Source organism: Propithecus coquereli, unplaced genomic scaffold, assembly GCF_000956105.1.
Source record: "Propithecus coquereli isolate 6110/MARCELLA unplaced genomic scaffold, Pcoq_1.0 Scaffold252, whole genome shotgun sequence".
NCBI lineage: Eukaryota > Metazoa > Chordata > Mammalia > Primates > Indriidae > Propithecus > Propithecus coquereli.
In genome coordinates this window covers 3,177,591-3,186,214 of record NW_012148086.1, presented here as the reverse complement: position 1 = coordinate 3,186,214, position 8,624 = coordinate 3,177,591, and positions in this window count along the sequence as shown.

Sequence of the window (8,624 nt, the reverse complement as noted above, 5' to 3'; positions counted from 1 at the left end):
ATCCTCAGGCTGAAGCTCCTCCGGCCTTTCAGACGCAGCTGTCAGAGCCGACTTTCCGCCACGCTCTGCTCTCCCAAGCCAGACCTTATTTTAAATATTTTCCCAGTACATTTCAGGGCGAGCCTGTCTGTTTGGCTCTCCCGGCCTCCTCCCCATCTTCAGCCCCCAGGATGGCTTACACAAATCCATTTAACGCTCATCAGCTTAAGTCCCCAGTGTCACTATAAATAACCGAGTCCCAGCGGCCAGCTTTGGGGAACCACCTGAGCACTCCCTGTTCCCGTTGCCTTTTGTCCCCGTTGTAGATGATCCACCTGGGAGAAGGAGCTACAGCCACTGCGTATGTTACCAAGAGCACTGTTGGCCCTGAAAGTCACTGGGGGATTTAGAGAATTCCTTTCTGCTGTCCTCACTCAGCCAGGGGACCCTGTTCTTCCTCAGGATGCACACAGGCACCTCATCCTGCCCACGGACTTCTCGGATGTCTCACCGTGGGAAGGGTCCCCTTCTCCCAGCCCTGAGAGCCTGTGTTGTCTCCAGAGTCAGGGTTTACTGCCCAGACACTGCCTGATCCCCTGCCTTTGCCCCCATGGTCTGTGAGCTCCGGGAGGACAGGGTAGGGGCTTCTCTACCTCTGAGTCTTCAGAACTGGGCACGGCCTGGCTGCAGCAGCCAATGTTTGACGTGCACACTCTGCAGTTCAGCTGTGGGCCAGGAAGAGGTGCCAGGGAGAGCCGAGCAGAGTTTGGTGGGGATGTGCATGTTCCCGGAGCCCACCATGCTCAGCAGACCATCCAACGACCAGGAAAGCCACAGCCCTATTTCTTCCAAAGCAGGGACGCTGGTGAGAGGGAGGCAGGCTCGGACATCTGTGGTTTCTTACCTTCGTTCCAGTCTTTCTCCCCAAAGTCTTCACCTCTCTGCAATCTCTGCCAAGCGGTAGCCCTCCACTGGGCCATGTCTATGATGAGACTCTGTTCTGGAAGATTCTGTCCTCCCTCCCACCCTCATAGAAATACTCAAAAGAAAAAACACTCAAAATGCTCACAAGCCTCAAGTCTTGCATTTGGGAGGACATTCCTAATTTCAAACAATTCACCCACTGGCAGTCTACATGGCCTGATTTTGATTCAGGAAAATAGAGTTGTTTTGTCAACAATGTTTCCAGTTCCAGTGACTTTAACCAAACTCCCCGTGATGGTTAATTTTATGTGTCAACTTGGCTAGGTCACAGTGCCCAGATACGTGGCCAAACATTATACTGGTTGTTTCTGTGATTATAAACATTCAAATCAGTGGACTTTGAGTACAGCAGATTGCCCTCCCTAATGTGGGTGGGCCTCATCTAGCCCTTAGCAAGTACAGTCCTTGGGGGACTGACCTCCCCCAAGGAAGAAGGAACTCTCCGGCAGATGGTCACTGGACTTGAAATGTAACATGGGCTCTTCCCTGGGTCTCCAGCCTGCCAGCCTGCTCTGCAGATTTGGGACTTGCCAGGCTCCATAATTACATGAGCCAATTCCTTAAAATAAATCTCTTTCTCCATAAATATATATATGTACATATGCATGTGTATATATACACATACACACATCCTATTGGTTCAGACCGTCTGTGGAGCCCTGGCTGATATATTTCCCCTGTCCAGCAGACTCCAGATATTACCAAAAAAATGTCCTTCCTGTGAGAATTGTGTGGACAGGGCTTAAAATGAACCAGAAGGTGCTGGAAGGAAGCAGGAGAGTCGCAGCTTTGTTGTACAAATGCTCCTGAGCGACACTCAGTAGGGAAGGAGCCTGGAGACAGCTGCTTCTTCCCTCCCAATGCCACCATCCCCGGGCACCTTCCGGCATCCCAGACGCACTGGCCAAGGATTTCTGTCCATGGAAAACACATCGATACAAGGACATATGGCAAAGACTGGGTACCATTTATAAAGTCAGCAGTCATCTCCAAGACAGTTGGGGACAAGTGAAAACGTGTCCAGGGAAACAGCACTTGGGGCCGACCTCCCTGATGGAAAGCCACATGGCACATAGACTAGGGAGGACCTCAGGAATCAGGAATCAGCAAATTCCCCCTTGAGAGTAATGTCCTTCACCCAAGGGGTGCTGCAGAGCCCCAGGGAGCTTAGCAAGGACAGAGCATGTGGCATATACCACGCCCACCACCAGACGGAAGAGCTTGCCTTCATTCTTGGAAAATACGAAAGTGGAGATTTGGGGTTCCCAGCATGCCAGCAGCGACTCTAATTTCTTTTGAATTTAGTAGAAAGAAACTGCAATTAAAAAAGAACAGGAACAGGATGCACTTGCTCTGGGCTCTTGAGCGGTGTGTGATGTACATCAGGGAAGATGGCTCTTCCTTAGGAAAACCCAGGTGGGCGTGGGTTGGTTGGAATGGCCTGCTGTTTCCATCTAAGAGCTTGGACAGGATGAAACAGACGGGCCACAGGTCTGTGAATAAGGATAGTATCAGGATGTTAAAGTTTTTGCTGGATGTCCATGAAGCTGGGGCATCAGTGGGTCTGAAATGGGAGGGGGAAAGAGGAAGGGTCTTAGAGGGGCTTGAGGGCCCTTGTGGTACACTGGGGCCAGAGGAGTCCTGGCAAATGAAGTCTTAGGACATCCATGACTTATGTTCAGTTTAAAAATATCTCCCCTGAGTGGCACTGTGCCACTCCATCCCCCGTCCTTAATGAAGTTTGCTGTGCAGAAGAGTTTTGCTCCGAAATGTCTTTGGTGATAAAGGAATGAGGGGAGGTGGTATGGGGGAGAAGACCAGGAACAAGAGGCCATCAAATAAATGCAAGCCCCACCTATCCCTGCAGATGTTGGGCCTTTCCCACAACAGGTGGTATCAGCATGTTCTGCTGACCTCAGGGCGGAGGTCATGCTGTAAGGCAGCAGGGTGGGGACATATGGCTGATGTCTAGTGCTTGTGAGGCCACTTGTCCCACCAGGATGACATAAAAACATCCTAGGGACGGCAGTTCTGTGTGGGAGGGGAGGACAGCCCTGCCCACAGTATCTGGGCTGCACATCCTGCCTCTGGGAACACAGGTCTCCCTGTTGCTGCCTCTAGCCCTTCCTTCCGGGGCCGGGGCACTCTCTGCAGAACCTAGCAAGGCCTTGACAACTTGCAGCCCCACATGCACTGTTATCTCTAAATCGATCTTGTGCATTCCCTCTATTTGCAGTGTCCACCCCTGGTCCCAGGTCCCCTGCCCTCCCCCCCATCACCCACCCCCACCCCCATCTGGACCTCGGCAGTAGCCTTCTCACCCAGCCATCTCAGAGAACAGTGAGAGGGGCAGATGCTGACAGGTGTCTTTCCTGCACCCTGGGGAGCGCCCAAGCTACACCCTTGTGCTCTTTTCTCTAGAAGCACTGGGCACATTTATGGTCACATACTTAGGATTACTGAGTTAGCATCTGCCTCTCCCACCTGGCCAGAGGTCCTGATAGGTCAGGCCCCACCTGGTCTGCTCAATACCCAATCCTAAGTGACAAGGAACACAGGCGAACCTCCCCCCGCCAGCTGGTTCCCCCTGCAAGCTGGGACATACAGTTGTGTTTATGATTCCTGGCATTCCCTGGGCCAGCCGGAGACTATGGCACGGCGTCGAGAATGCCAGATCTTCCAGGACCCGTGATCGTTGTCCATAGTCACTGAGAGGTGAATGGCAGAGCCAGCTTTCAGTCAGTCTTCCCATTCAGTCTTCTTCCCATGATGCAAGGGAACATCACACTGTGCAGAAACAGTGATGCTTGAAGCTGCCAAATTAGTGAGATGAGATCCTACGGCCTTTGTGCACACTGGCTGGCTGCTGACGCTCCATCCATCCAACCCTTTTGTCCAGCTGCAGCTCCTGCCTTCAGCTCTACGCCCCTCCCCCTGGGGTCCAGCTGCCTGGGAGGTTCCAGGAGTGGAGGAAAGGGTGATCCCACCATGGTCATGTGGCCCGGCCAGGCCAGGCAGGGTAACACAGACAGGCATCAGGAGCCACCACCTAGCAGCCTTCTCTAGAGGCTGTGGGTCTGACTCAGCTCGGCCACCCAGTGCTGAGTGTAGACAGGATTCTGCCATCCCCGGGCCTTCTGCTACCAGAGCCAATGTGTTCTCATAGTTTTGGATTAAGGTAGTTCGAGTTGGAGATTTCTGTCACTTTTTGACTAGAGGAGTCCTAAACAGATACATGCTATGGCTCCTTATCGCCATCCACAGGGAATTAAAGACCCCTTTGTGTTCCCCATAGACTCCAAGCAAACAAGGACATGAGGAACCCAGAGAAGGGCAGGGACACATGCTGTGTCCTGCGCCAGGTGAGCCAGGTATTGGGAGCTGCCCCTGCAAAGGGGGTGGACCAGAAGGAGGCTGCAGCCTAAGGCCTGACTCCATCGCATCAGCGATTTTGGGTGTTTCACCATTTTGAGACTGTCATGTGGATCATTTGATTACCTAGAAAATGCTTTGACAAAATTAACTTTACTGAGTATCCTACAGGCACAAATCAACAACCTCTTTCCTGACCAACCTCATTTTCACAAGTGGCTCGAAGTCAATCAATGTAGAGGTCGCTCTCTCCCACAGATTTGCAAGGGAAATTTTGTCCCAAAATATGAAGCGGGAGTGGAGTAGGATACACGCTCATCCAGAAGCCAAATGTCTGGCTGGGGTTAGTGGAAACCAATGCGCTCTCCCAGGACAGAAGCTGGGCTAGGCGACTCCCCTGGCTATTACGGTCGCTGTCCAGAATGCCTTAACTGATACACTTAGCTCAAAGAATTTGAATGACACTCGCTCATTTCTGTGTACACAAAACACTGAATTGTTAGAGGAAAAATTGTCTTTACTTTTTGTGTATGAAGTGCAGGCTTTGTATGCATGTGGGCCTCTCTTCCCACAATAACCATGGGAGCTAGGCACTAAATCCCCAACCCACAGAAGAGATGAAGTGCAGAAAGGTTGAGTAACTTGCTCAAAGTCACACAGCTGGGAGGTGTGGCACTGAGACATTAGCCCAACAACCCAACTCAGGGGTCTACACTCTTTTAGCCCTGACACTATGGCTCCCTTCCCTCCTGTTGTGGCTGTGAGCTAGACCTGGGTCAGACGGGTTGAGACTCCAGGCTGGGCCCACCCTGCACCACCACCATAATCTGGGAAGTTGGTTTAGTTTCTCCAAAGGCCAGGGCCCTTCCAATGCAAAGACAGACAAGAGAGATTTGTAAATGGTGAATAACCACAGGGAAACCCAGCAACATTAGTGCAGCATGAAACACAACACCAGCCTCCGGTATCAAAGGGGGAGACGACCATGAGCCCCACTATGTGAACAAGTGGGTCCGAATTGTCCTATGAATTTGTTTTTATTGAGAGAAAATTGTACCTGTGGCTATAAGGAGGTAATCGCATGCCCATTCTCCCAGACATGCAGACACAACACGCCTGACCTCTGAAGGGGGAGTCAGGTGCTCCCCAGAAGAGCAGAATTTCTCCCCGTGATTCTCATGGACCCTTGGCTGCCGTTTAATATTTACCCACTGCCACATGGAGCATTATGCAAGACAGATTATGTGCTAGGTGTATGAGTTTACTGGGGCTGCCATAACAAAGAATCTGGTGGCTTAAACAATAGACATTTATTACCTCACAGTTCTGGAGGCTGGCAGTCCAAGACCAAGGTTTTGGCAGGGCTGGCTTCTCTGATGGCTCCAGTGAAGTATCTGTTCCAGGCCTCTCTCCCAGCTTCTGGCAGTTCCTTGGCTCGTGGCAGCATCAGTCCAGGCTTCACGTGGTGCTCTCCCTGTGTGTGTGTTTGTGTCCAAATTTCCCCTTGTATAAGTACGCCAGTCACACTGGATGAGAGGCTGCCACTACTCCAATATAGCCTCGTCTTAAAGAATTATATTTGTAATGATCCTATTTTAAGATAAGGTCACATTCTGAGGTGGTGGGGGTTAGACTTTAGCATATGAATTTATCAGAGAGGTGGGCACACAATTCAACCTATGAGAGCATGAGATGCAAATACTTGTTGTATCTCAGATAACTTCCCTGCTATCCCTGGTGCAAACTTTCCATTTGAAGGCCTTCTCTTTCCAACCTGACAAATGAGGAGAGAGCATTAACATATTCACAGTACAAGTCCATGCCACTGACAATAACCACCACAGACTCTTGCCTGCCCAGGGTTTAACAACGTGGGTTGGAGTGAGAAACTCCAATCTCCCACCAGACTGACACATCCTCCCTGTGACTTGGGACCAACTTCAGAGAGTCTGTAGGTCTCTGCTTCTTCATCAACAAAATAAGGGTGAGAAAATCTGCCTTCCAAAATGCCATGGGGTGTCAATGAAATGACAGATAGGAGAATGGTGTGTAAACCACACCACACCATGTAGCCCTGGATACTTTATTAGAACGAGCATCTGTGGCAGTGTGCAAAGGATATTGTACCCATGAGCAAATCTCTTTCCATGCAAACCTCAGCATAAATCCTTACTTTTGAAATGCTTCGAAAGCAATTAATGCCAATCCTGCCAATAAAATTTTTTAAGTGAGGGAAGAATCGATAGTCAAAATAGGTGCAAGAATTTGCTATTTATTTGTGAACTTTGCACCTAGACAATTTTATCATACTTCTTTCATTTTCACATAGGTTGATCATTTTTGGATATTATTTAGCTTTATTCAGCTTTGCTTTCATAAAATCATTAAGATAAAAAAACACACCACACCATTTAACAAGAAGATCTACACTTCACACTTAATACTTGAAAAATCTTGCAGACTTTGCTACTATTTGGGGACAAGCAAGGGACCTGGGGAGGGAAGACGGTGCTTTACCAAGTCAGTGACAAACATGAATTGGGCCAGGCCACCTTCCTAGTGTCAGTGCTGCTTTCCAGGGGCTTCAGCTCAAAGAGGGGAGGAGGAAGACAAATGGATAGCAAATGAGGCTACGGACGGGTGGGTATGACCTTTCCTGGGAGATTGGGGACTGGGAGAAAGCAATTAGCTGTGCCTGAGGGAACCAGGAAGGCTTCACAGGGAAGATGCTCTGCTGGGGAGGCCATTCCAGGAGGAGGGGCCCAGCTGGTCATCAAGTGTTTGCTGAGGGCCTTTGGAGTGAGCTGCTGCGGACAAGCGATGGGAAAGTGTCCCTACTCTAGGCAAAGACATGAGGTACCATCATCTACAATTATTAGGTTGAAGCATATGAAAGAGTTAATGTGTGATCACTTTGGATGTTTTATAAAAATGGCAATGTCATGAGGTTCAGCTGAATCCTGATTCCAGAGAAAGTGGAAATGCCTCAAATTGTAATCCTTGTGCCCATATAACAACACCTGGGGCAGTGTTGGAATCCTTGAGAGCCACCGGAATCCCTGGGGTACTTCTAAAATAGACCACTGCCTAGGTGGATCAATTAAACCCAGGTTTCTGGAAGTGGGCCTCCTGGAGGGGCCTGGTCTCCTGGTCTCCAAGATTTCATGGGATCCCCAGTTCCTGGTCCATCCACACCCACGCATGAGAAGCAGCCCGGTTAATTGAGGGGCAGGGGCTCCTGCAGTCCTGACTCCTTTCCAGGCCCTCTGGAGGGAGCTTACCAACGGGAATCCTCACTAGAAAGGGGGATAGAGGCAGGGACCCCACAGGGCCACCTTGAGCACCAAAAGAGAAAATGTACTTAAGCCCAAGCACAAGAATGTAAGTGGTGGGAACCCGTTGTAACTGCCACATGCCAGCGGGACCTTCCCTGCCCTTTGTCCTGCTGGAAAAAACGCCTTGTTATCACTTGGGCTTCCAGCTTCTCTTTAGGGCAAACAGCAGCGCCCCTTCTTCTTTCATCTCTTGCCCCATCCTTGCACCTACGGCCTCACACCTTCTTCTCCCGACACGGCACTGCCAGGACCTTACGCTGGCTCAGTTCAGCACCTAGAAGGGACCCCTTGGGCCTACCCCTGGGGGCCGTGTTTCTCTGACTTCATCCCTCCAGCCCCCAGCACAGCTCCTACACCCCGCACCTGTGCACAGGGTTTGCAGGAGCTCAGGGAAGACTGGCCACGTGAAGGGTCCTGTGTGCGTGCGAAAGGGACAGACGCTGCAAACCCCCACCTTCCTTCTGGCCCCTGGAGTCACCAGGTGTTCCTTCTCAGCCTCCCAGGGCCCTGGCCTGGGACCAAAGTCCAGCGCAGGCTCCTCTCAAATTGAGTGACCTGGTTTTATTGGCGGGGAGAAGGGGATAAGGCACATATTTCACAGGATTTACACTCCCCCCATAAAAAACCAGGGGAATTTCGCCAGATTCAGCATTTTTAATTCCCTAGGAGAGGCCAAGGGGGTGGGTTCCACTGTGCCCGGTGGGGAAACTGAGGCTTGGAAGGGCAAGGCAGGCCCCTCGAGGGCACTCGAGGTCACACGGCCCCTCGGGCGGGCGGGAACGCTGGGCGTGGAGTTGGGGCACAGGCTATTTGCACCCAGGTCGGCGGCTCCCGGGGCTCCACTGTCGCAGCGCGGTCGCCGCCGAAGACCGCGGCCGGGGCGCGGGCGGGCCCCAGTGCGCAGGCGCGGCCGGCGGGAGGGGACGCGCTCCGGGTGCGCGCGCGGGGCAGCCG